The following is a 7,248-nucleotide window of genomic DNA, read 5'->3' as shown; positions in this document are numbered from 1 at the left end:
GCCCCGAAGTTGGGAAACTGACATCGTACGTATTGAACCAGGCTTGGAGTCGGGTACGGTGTTCGTTTTTTAATGTAGTTGGTGGCCCATCGAAGTTGTGCATTTGGGATTTAAACACATCACACACCACCGTACCCATACATATTTTTGGCCGCATGTAGTGTATACGGGGTCTTCTGATGGACAACATCTCCCTTGTGCGGTTTTTTGTGATGACACGCATATCTGTGGGCTCCCCGAGTGTATATATATCATCCCTTTGACCGATAATGAGGGGTATGTAATGGCCATGAATGGATTCCTCCTAGTTCGTGTTAGGGATGGTCATCATCACATGTCACTCAACCAAAACTCGAGCTCATGCGTTGTCAGGATTCCCTCCCACATGCTTGGATTGCTGGGTTCGACCTACATCAAACCCTGTGTATCTCGTCCTTAACTAGCTCACCTTCATGGTTGTTGTCTGTATCGAGAGGTAGGCACCACATCAAAATTGAACATTATTCTATATTGAAAACACACATCACCCCTTCCCAACATACATCATTTTGGTCCGCATGCAAGAGGTGCTGGTTTTGTGGTCCCTCTCGTGCAATTTTAATGATGGTTCAATCTATTGGCCCAAGCGGTTTTTGATAACAACAACTGTCATTTGACCAAATGATAGATTCATTGGTCCGTCTTATGGTAGATCATGGCGACATGCATGTATGACTAAAGTATCGATCATTACGTGCATCCGCCCCACTTACACGAAGTGGGAGCTGGTGGGCCAAGCACACACACACACACACACACACACACACACACACACATATATATATATATATATATATGGGAGAATTGAATTTATACCCTTAGTTGGGTCACCCTCGACTGATTTGCCCCTAATTTTGGAAAACATGGGGTCTTGCCCAGCTTTGACTGCTCCCCTTGCGTTTTTGCCCTTCCGACACCTCTCCGTCCAGTCAGTGTCATTTGACCGCAAACGACGCGTTACTTTGGACATTTTTGCCCCTGTCGGTGCTATACCTGATACCCCTTCAGCCGAAATGTGCTAGCGCAAGCAAACAGAGGAGAGCGAGAATGCCAGCGAGGAAAAAGGAGTGGGAGGCAAGGCGTGGCGCGGTAGAGCAAGGAGCGGCGACGCATGGCGAGCTCGGGCTCTTCCATCTTCTCGCCGGTGGTCGGAGAGGTAAGTAAAACTCCGGCAACGCTTCTTCCTCCCCCCAATGCGTTCTAGGGTTTGTGATAATTGGGGAAATTTCTGATTTAGGTTGATGGGGTCGGGATTGTGGAGCATGTCTCCGAGTTCTATCTTCCAGATGAAAGTTATTGCGGATTGGAGCTTTTATCAAAGCATCATTGCCCTGGTCATGGCCTTGTTCCTGCCCGGCGTGTTGCGTGGGGAGGAGCTAACACTGGCGGCCGTTTTTTAGGGTGTCCTCTAGATGTAAGATCTTGTGAATCATACCATGTTTAAGATGGTGTTTATGCAGTCTCTAATGTTTTGTTAATTTGATGTTCAAGCAGTTACCACATGAGTGTCACTGGGTCGTTTGGGTTGATCCTCCTCCTCCATTGCGTGCTGCCCTTGCTTTTGAAGACCTGCACGCAGAGCTAGAACAAAGTTGGATCAGAAGCCACAAAATGCAGAAGCAAAACATGGAGCTATCAAAGAAAAATCTAGCTTTGAAGAAGACAGTGAGAGAGAGAGATGAGATGCTGCTAGTTCTGGCATTGTTGTTTGTAGGAATGCGTGTTGCTGTGTTTTTTGTGTTCTAGTTTCTAGCAGTTGTTGAAGAAAGTGTGTGTGAGAGAGATGTGTTGAATGTTGTTTATGATGCACTTTTCTATGCTAAATTTGAAGATCATTATGAACTACTAATGCTTGTGACACTGTACTAAATACATATTTATTCCATATGTAGTGCCAATTGTACCAAAAAGAGCACATATTTTACCAAATAGAGCACATATTCAATCAGGTGCCAATTGTACCAAATAGAGCACATATTCAACAAACTGACATTGTACCAAATAGAACAAACTGACATTGTACCAAATTCAACAAACTGACATTGTACCAAATATAGCAACTTCATAGTGCATTTAAGCACACTTAGTACTAGAACTTAAGTGCATAACAACAAGATAACATAGCACTAGAACTTAAGTTTCTTGCTCCTGGTGTTCTTGGTTGGGTTTGGAGCTAGCATTGCCTTGCTTCTAGTGTTCTTTGATGGGTTTGGAGCTTCAATTTCTGCTGCTCTTTTTGGAGAGAAACCTTTGCTTTGAACACTGCTTTCTTGCTCCTATTCCACAACTGCTTTCTGCTTGACACACCTGGGAGAAGCTCCTCTTGCTGCTGCCCTTTTATAATTTTTCCTAGGGCTAAAACAAGTGGAAGCATATCACAATTTGAAAGATTTTATAAAGAAAGCAGTAAGATCAAAACATGTAAGAATTTGTAAGCCAAGATCTTATACCTGACTGCACAACTAGCTCCTGTAGATGCATCATGTGAGGGCTCCTTTGGTGGTGGCATCTGCTGCTGCAGAACATCAGGTGCTGTCTCATCCTCCTCCTCCTCCTCTTGTATTTCTGCTTCTGCTGGTTCATTGGCTGTAGGATGATCATCTGCATTGTCTGCTCCCCAATGTTCATCTTCTCCAAAGGCTGGATCAACAGATTATTTGCATCCCTTGGCTTTGTGTCCACATCTCCCACACCTTTTGCACTTGTGCTTCCTAGGACCAAGGCCTTTTCCTTTAGTGCTACTTCTAATCCTTTGCTTTCTTGGTCTGCCTGGAGCTCTGTGTTGAACAGGAGCACACAATTTGAATCCAGGATCTATAATGCCCCATTGTTGCTTGCCTTCTAGAGCTGGTAGGTTCTCAACATAAGTAGCTCTGAACATGTCAACTGAGTAATATTTGTGGACATATTGATCTATTCCACTTGCTTCACCTCTTAGAGCAGTGATAAAGAAAAGTGCATGGATGCACGGTTTACCAGTGATCTGCCATTGTCTGCAACTGCAAGACCAGTGCTCTAAGTCAACAGGGTACCTCCATTCTCTCTTCTCACTGTCAGTAGCAGTCACCTCTGCCTCTGTTGGGCTTCTCCTCACTATACTCATTTGCAAACCTTTTGTTTTCTCCATTAACACCTTCATTACTGCTGGTATGATGTAGTTCCCAATGAAATGGTCATAGGCAATTCTGTTTCTTAAGTCAAATTTCTCCATGATATACTGCCTTATCTTGTCTAGCAGATCAACTATGTGCAGGCTCTTGTATTTTTTGATTCTGGAGTTGAATGACTCAGCTAGGTTGTTATTGACATAGTCAACTTTGCTCATCTCATTGAAATCAGCTCTTGCCCATATTTTTGTGTGGTGTTCCTCCAGATATTCCTTTACTTTAGGCTTGCTTTTCAACTGGTTCAAGTGATAGTTGTGTTTCTTGATGCTACGAGTTAGTGAGCATGGCCACAAATTATCATCATAAAACTTGCCCTTGAATTTCTTACTGAAATTTTGGGCCAAGTGCCTCATGCACTCTCTGTGCTCCACTCCAGGGTATACATCCTCAACAGCAGTTTCCAATCCCTTGCAAGCATCAGTATGTATCACTAAACCTTCTGGATGACCTATTACTTTCTTTAGGTTGCTAAAAAACCAAGTCCAACTCCCAATTGACTCCCCTTCCAAAACACCATATGCAACAGGAAACAACCAGTTGTGTCCATCTAGGGCACATGTTGCCACAAGTTTCCCTCTGAACCTACTAGTCAGTGCAGTAGCATCTACAGCTAGGTATGGCCTACACCCCTCCAGAAAACCTTTTTGACATGCTTTGAAGCACATAAACACCCTTCTAAAGCACTCCTTGTAGAACTTCTTGTTATTAAGCTTGTACTCAACTGTGTGCTTCTCAATTTTCACAATACTGCCTGGTGATGCCCTCTCTACTTCAACTTTGAAAGTATATAATAGCTGAAAGCTATCACTATACTTTCCATACAGTTTGTCAAGTGCAATCTCTTTGCCATGGTAGCATCTGTCATATGCCACCTCCACACCATATTTCTCTAACAACTTGCTCTGAATTTCTTTAGTACCAATTCCTAGATTTGCTCTGATCCATGCCATAGAAGCATCTGCTATCCATCTTCTTTTTGTAGCTCTCAATCTCTGAGATCTATTCACACTAGGACATGTATGCTTATATGGGTTGACTTTAATCTGAAACAAACCAAAAAAACAATGAGATTAGTACAGAAAATGCAATACCTGAAAATAAACTAAAACACAGAAAATGCAATACCTGAAAATAAACTAAAACAAAAGGACAAAAATACAATACCTAAAACAATGTGCTCTTCCTCATTAAAGAGGCATGCAGTCTCCACTTGCATCTCTCATAAGCACATTTGACAGTAAACCTTGTTGGATCACTTTTCAGAGTAAGGAACTCAGTTTCAGACTTCATTGAGAAGCTTGCAACTGCATTTCTGCAGTCAACTGCACTAGAGAATACCACACCTTCATCAATACATGGATTTTCCCTGTCATACATCTTTACAGGTCTGTCCTCTTCTGCATCTTCAAAAACTCCCATCTCAACATCCTCTTGCTTCTCATCATCATCTGCATCTGAAAATTCTGCAGGAATGTACTCTTTATCTGCTGCATCACCTTCATCATTATTGTGCTGGACATATCCAGGATATAGAACCTCATCCTCCACACCAGGTGCATCAGGCAATGCCTCCTCCACAACAGGATCAAGTGGCTTCTTTTGGTTTTCTTGGCTTTCATTGACACTTGCAGTTGCATAAGCACTTGGTGTTCTAGGAACACTTGGTGTTCTACTGCTAGCCCTAGTTCTGGATCCAGATGGCCTGGAACTAGATGTGTTCACACATCTCTGGCCTCTAGTTCTTTGTATAACTATGATTTCAAAATTGCATGACATAGTTGCTGCATTACTTGCAAACATCATACCTAACTCTGCATCACACTGCACAGGGACCCAACAAAGTTTGGAACTATCCCAATATCTGATCTCCACAACATCAAACAATCCCCATGGATACTTGGCACAAATGGCAGCCCTAAAATTAGTATATGAACTAGTGCTGTCCACAACTAAAGGAAATGTGAATCCACAATCTTTTCCTTTTGTACCAGCAGAAACTAGAACAGTGGTCTCCATTCGAACTGAAAGAAAGAACGCTGTAGCTGGATCCATCCTATGGGGGAACAATATCCAGTGATAAAACGCACAAACTTTAGACTAAACACTAAATCCAAGTAAATCTCCTATGAAAAAACCGAGCAAATCAGGTCCAATACTAACCCTGGGGGAATTTGCCGTGCAGATCCGCCCCTGCTTGTCGCCATTGGTGCAGATCCGCCACCGCTTCTCGCCGTTGGTGCAGATCCTCCACAGGAGCTTCCCTTGTCGCCGTTGGTGCCTCCGCCGCCTTCTCCGCGCTGCAATGGAGGTGTGCTGTTCCTACCACCGAAGAGGCCACCGCCGACGCTTTCTCCACTCTCCCCCATCACCTTGCAATGGATCTGGCCGTCCGCCGCTCGTCGCCGCAATTTACGGTTCGTCAGAGGGAAAAAGAGGGAGCAAGAGTGGGGAATGAGAGAGTGTGAGTGAGCACGGGGTGTGAGTGAGCACAGGGGCAAGTGGTGTCCAAAGTAACGCGTCGTTTGCGGTCAAACGGCGCTAACTGGACGGAGACGTGCCGGAAGGGCAAAAATGCAAGGGGAGCGGTCAAAGCTGGGAAAGACCGCATGTTTTCCAAAATTAGGGGCAAATCAGTTGAGGGTGACCCAACTAAGGGCACAGAAACAATTATCCCTATATATATATACATATATATATAGGACAACACTATTCTAATCCCATGATTAGAATAGTTATTTGGATCACATCCAGCCCTATAAGGGCCCAACAGCTCCCTCCCGAACTTCCTGAACTTGCAGATAAAAAAAAGCAATGCCCCACGTCCACCACTTCCCCTCCCCGATCCAGCGCCTCACCACCCCCCCCGGGGCAACCGCCGCCGCCCCTGGCTCCGGCGTGCGGCCACCCCGGCCCCCACGGCTATCCTCCACCGCCAGCGAGCCCCCACGGCTGTCCTCCGCCACGGCCACCACGCACCTTCGCTAGCCGCCATGCACCAGCCACCTTCTCCGACCGGCGCAGCCTCCCACCATCTTCCACGGCCACCGTGCCTCCCCAAGACCTCCACCCACCGCTGCCGCAGTTCCCCGTCGCCTCCGTCCACTGCCGCTGCCGTGGATCCCCGTCTGCACCGCGGCTCCCCAACACCACCACCCGAGAAACCACTGTGGTCCTGGATCCCACGTGCCGTCATGGGCTGTGGATCCATTACACCGCCTCCGAGCCATGGATCCCTGTAACACCCCGGATGTAACTTTCCCTATTTGTACTCCAACTCTTGCCGTTTCCGGCGTCAAGTTATATTTATTTCCTCGGGTTCGGGTTTTGTCTCCGTGTGTCGTTGTCGTTGTCATGCATCTCATATCATGTCATCATGTGCATTGCACTTGCATACGTGTTCGTCTCATGCATTCGAGCATTTTTCCCGTTGTCCGTTTTGCATTCCGGCGCTTCGTTCTCCTTCGATGGCCATTTCTAGCTTTCTTTCGTGTGTGGAGATTAAACATTTCCAGATTGGACCGAGACTTGCCAAGCGGCCTTGGTTTACTACCGGTAGACCGCCTGTCAAGTTTCGTACCATTTGGACTTCGTTTGATACTCCAACGGTTAACCGAGGGACCGAAAAGGCCTCGTGTGTGTTGCAGCCCAACACCCCTCCAATTTGGCCCAAAACCCACCAAACTCTGCTCCATGTCTTAGAGCGTTCGATCACGATCGCGTGGCCGAAAACCGCACCTCATTTGGACACTCCTGGCTCCCTCTATGCCTATATATAGGTCCTCCCCGAAAATTCCGGATCAAACCCTAACCCTCTCCCTCTCCTCACGCGGCCGGACGAAATCTCGCTGGCCAGACATGTCCGACGCCCCCAACGCGCCACGTGTCGCCCACTGACAGGGCGAGCCGCCGCGCCCACATCGCCGCATGGCCGGCCCGCCGAAGCCCGCCGCGGGCCCTCCCGGCCCGCACTCCTCACTTCGCCGCCGCACCGCCCGACTGCCCGCCGCCTTCGCCGCTCTCCCCGCCGCCGGCGAGCTCCCTC

Source organism: Triticum aestivum, chromosome 3A (genome assembly GCF_018294505.1).
Source record: "Triticum aestivum cultivar Chinese Spring chromosome 3A, IWGSC CS RefSeq v2.1, whole genome shotgun sequence".
In the NCBI taxonomy this organism is placed as follows: Eukaryota; Viridiplantae; Streptophyta; class Magnoliopsida; order Poales; family Poaceae; genus Triticum; species Triticum aestivum.
The sequence above is the reverse complement of the archived record's forward strand: the minus strand, read 5'-3'. Positions refer to the sequence as shown.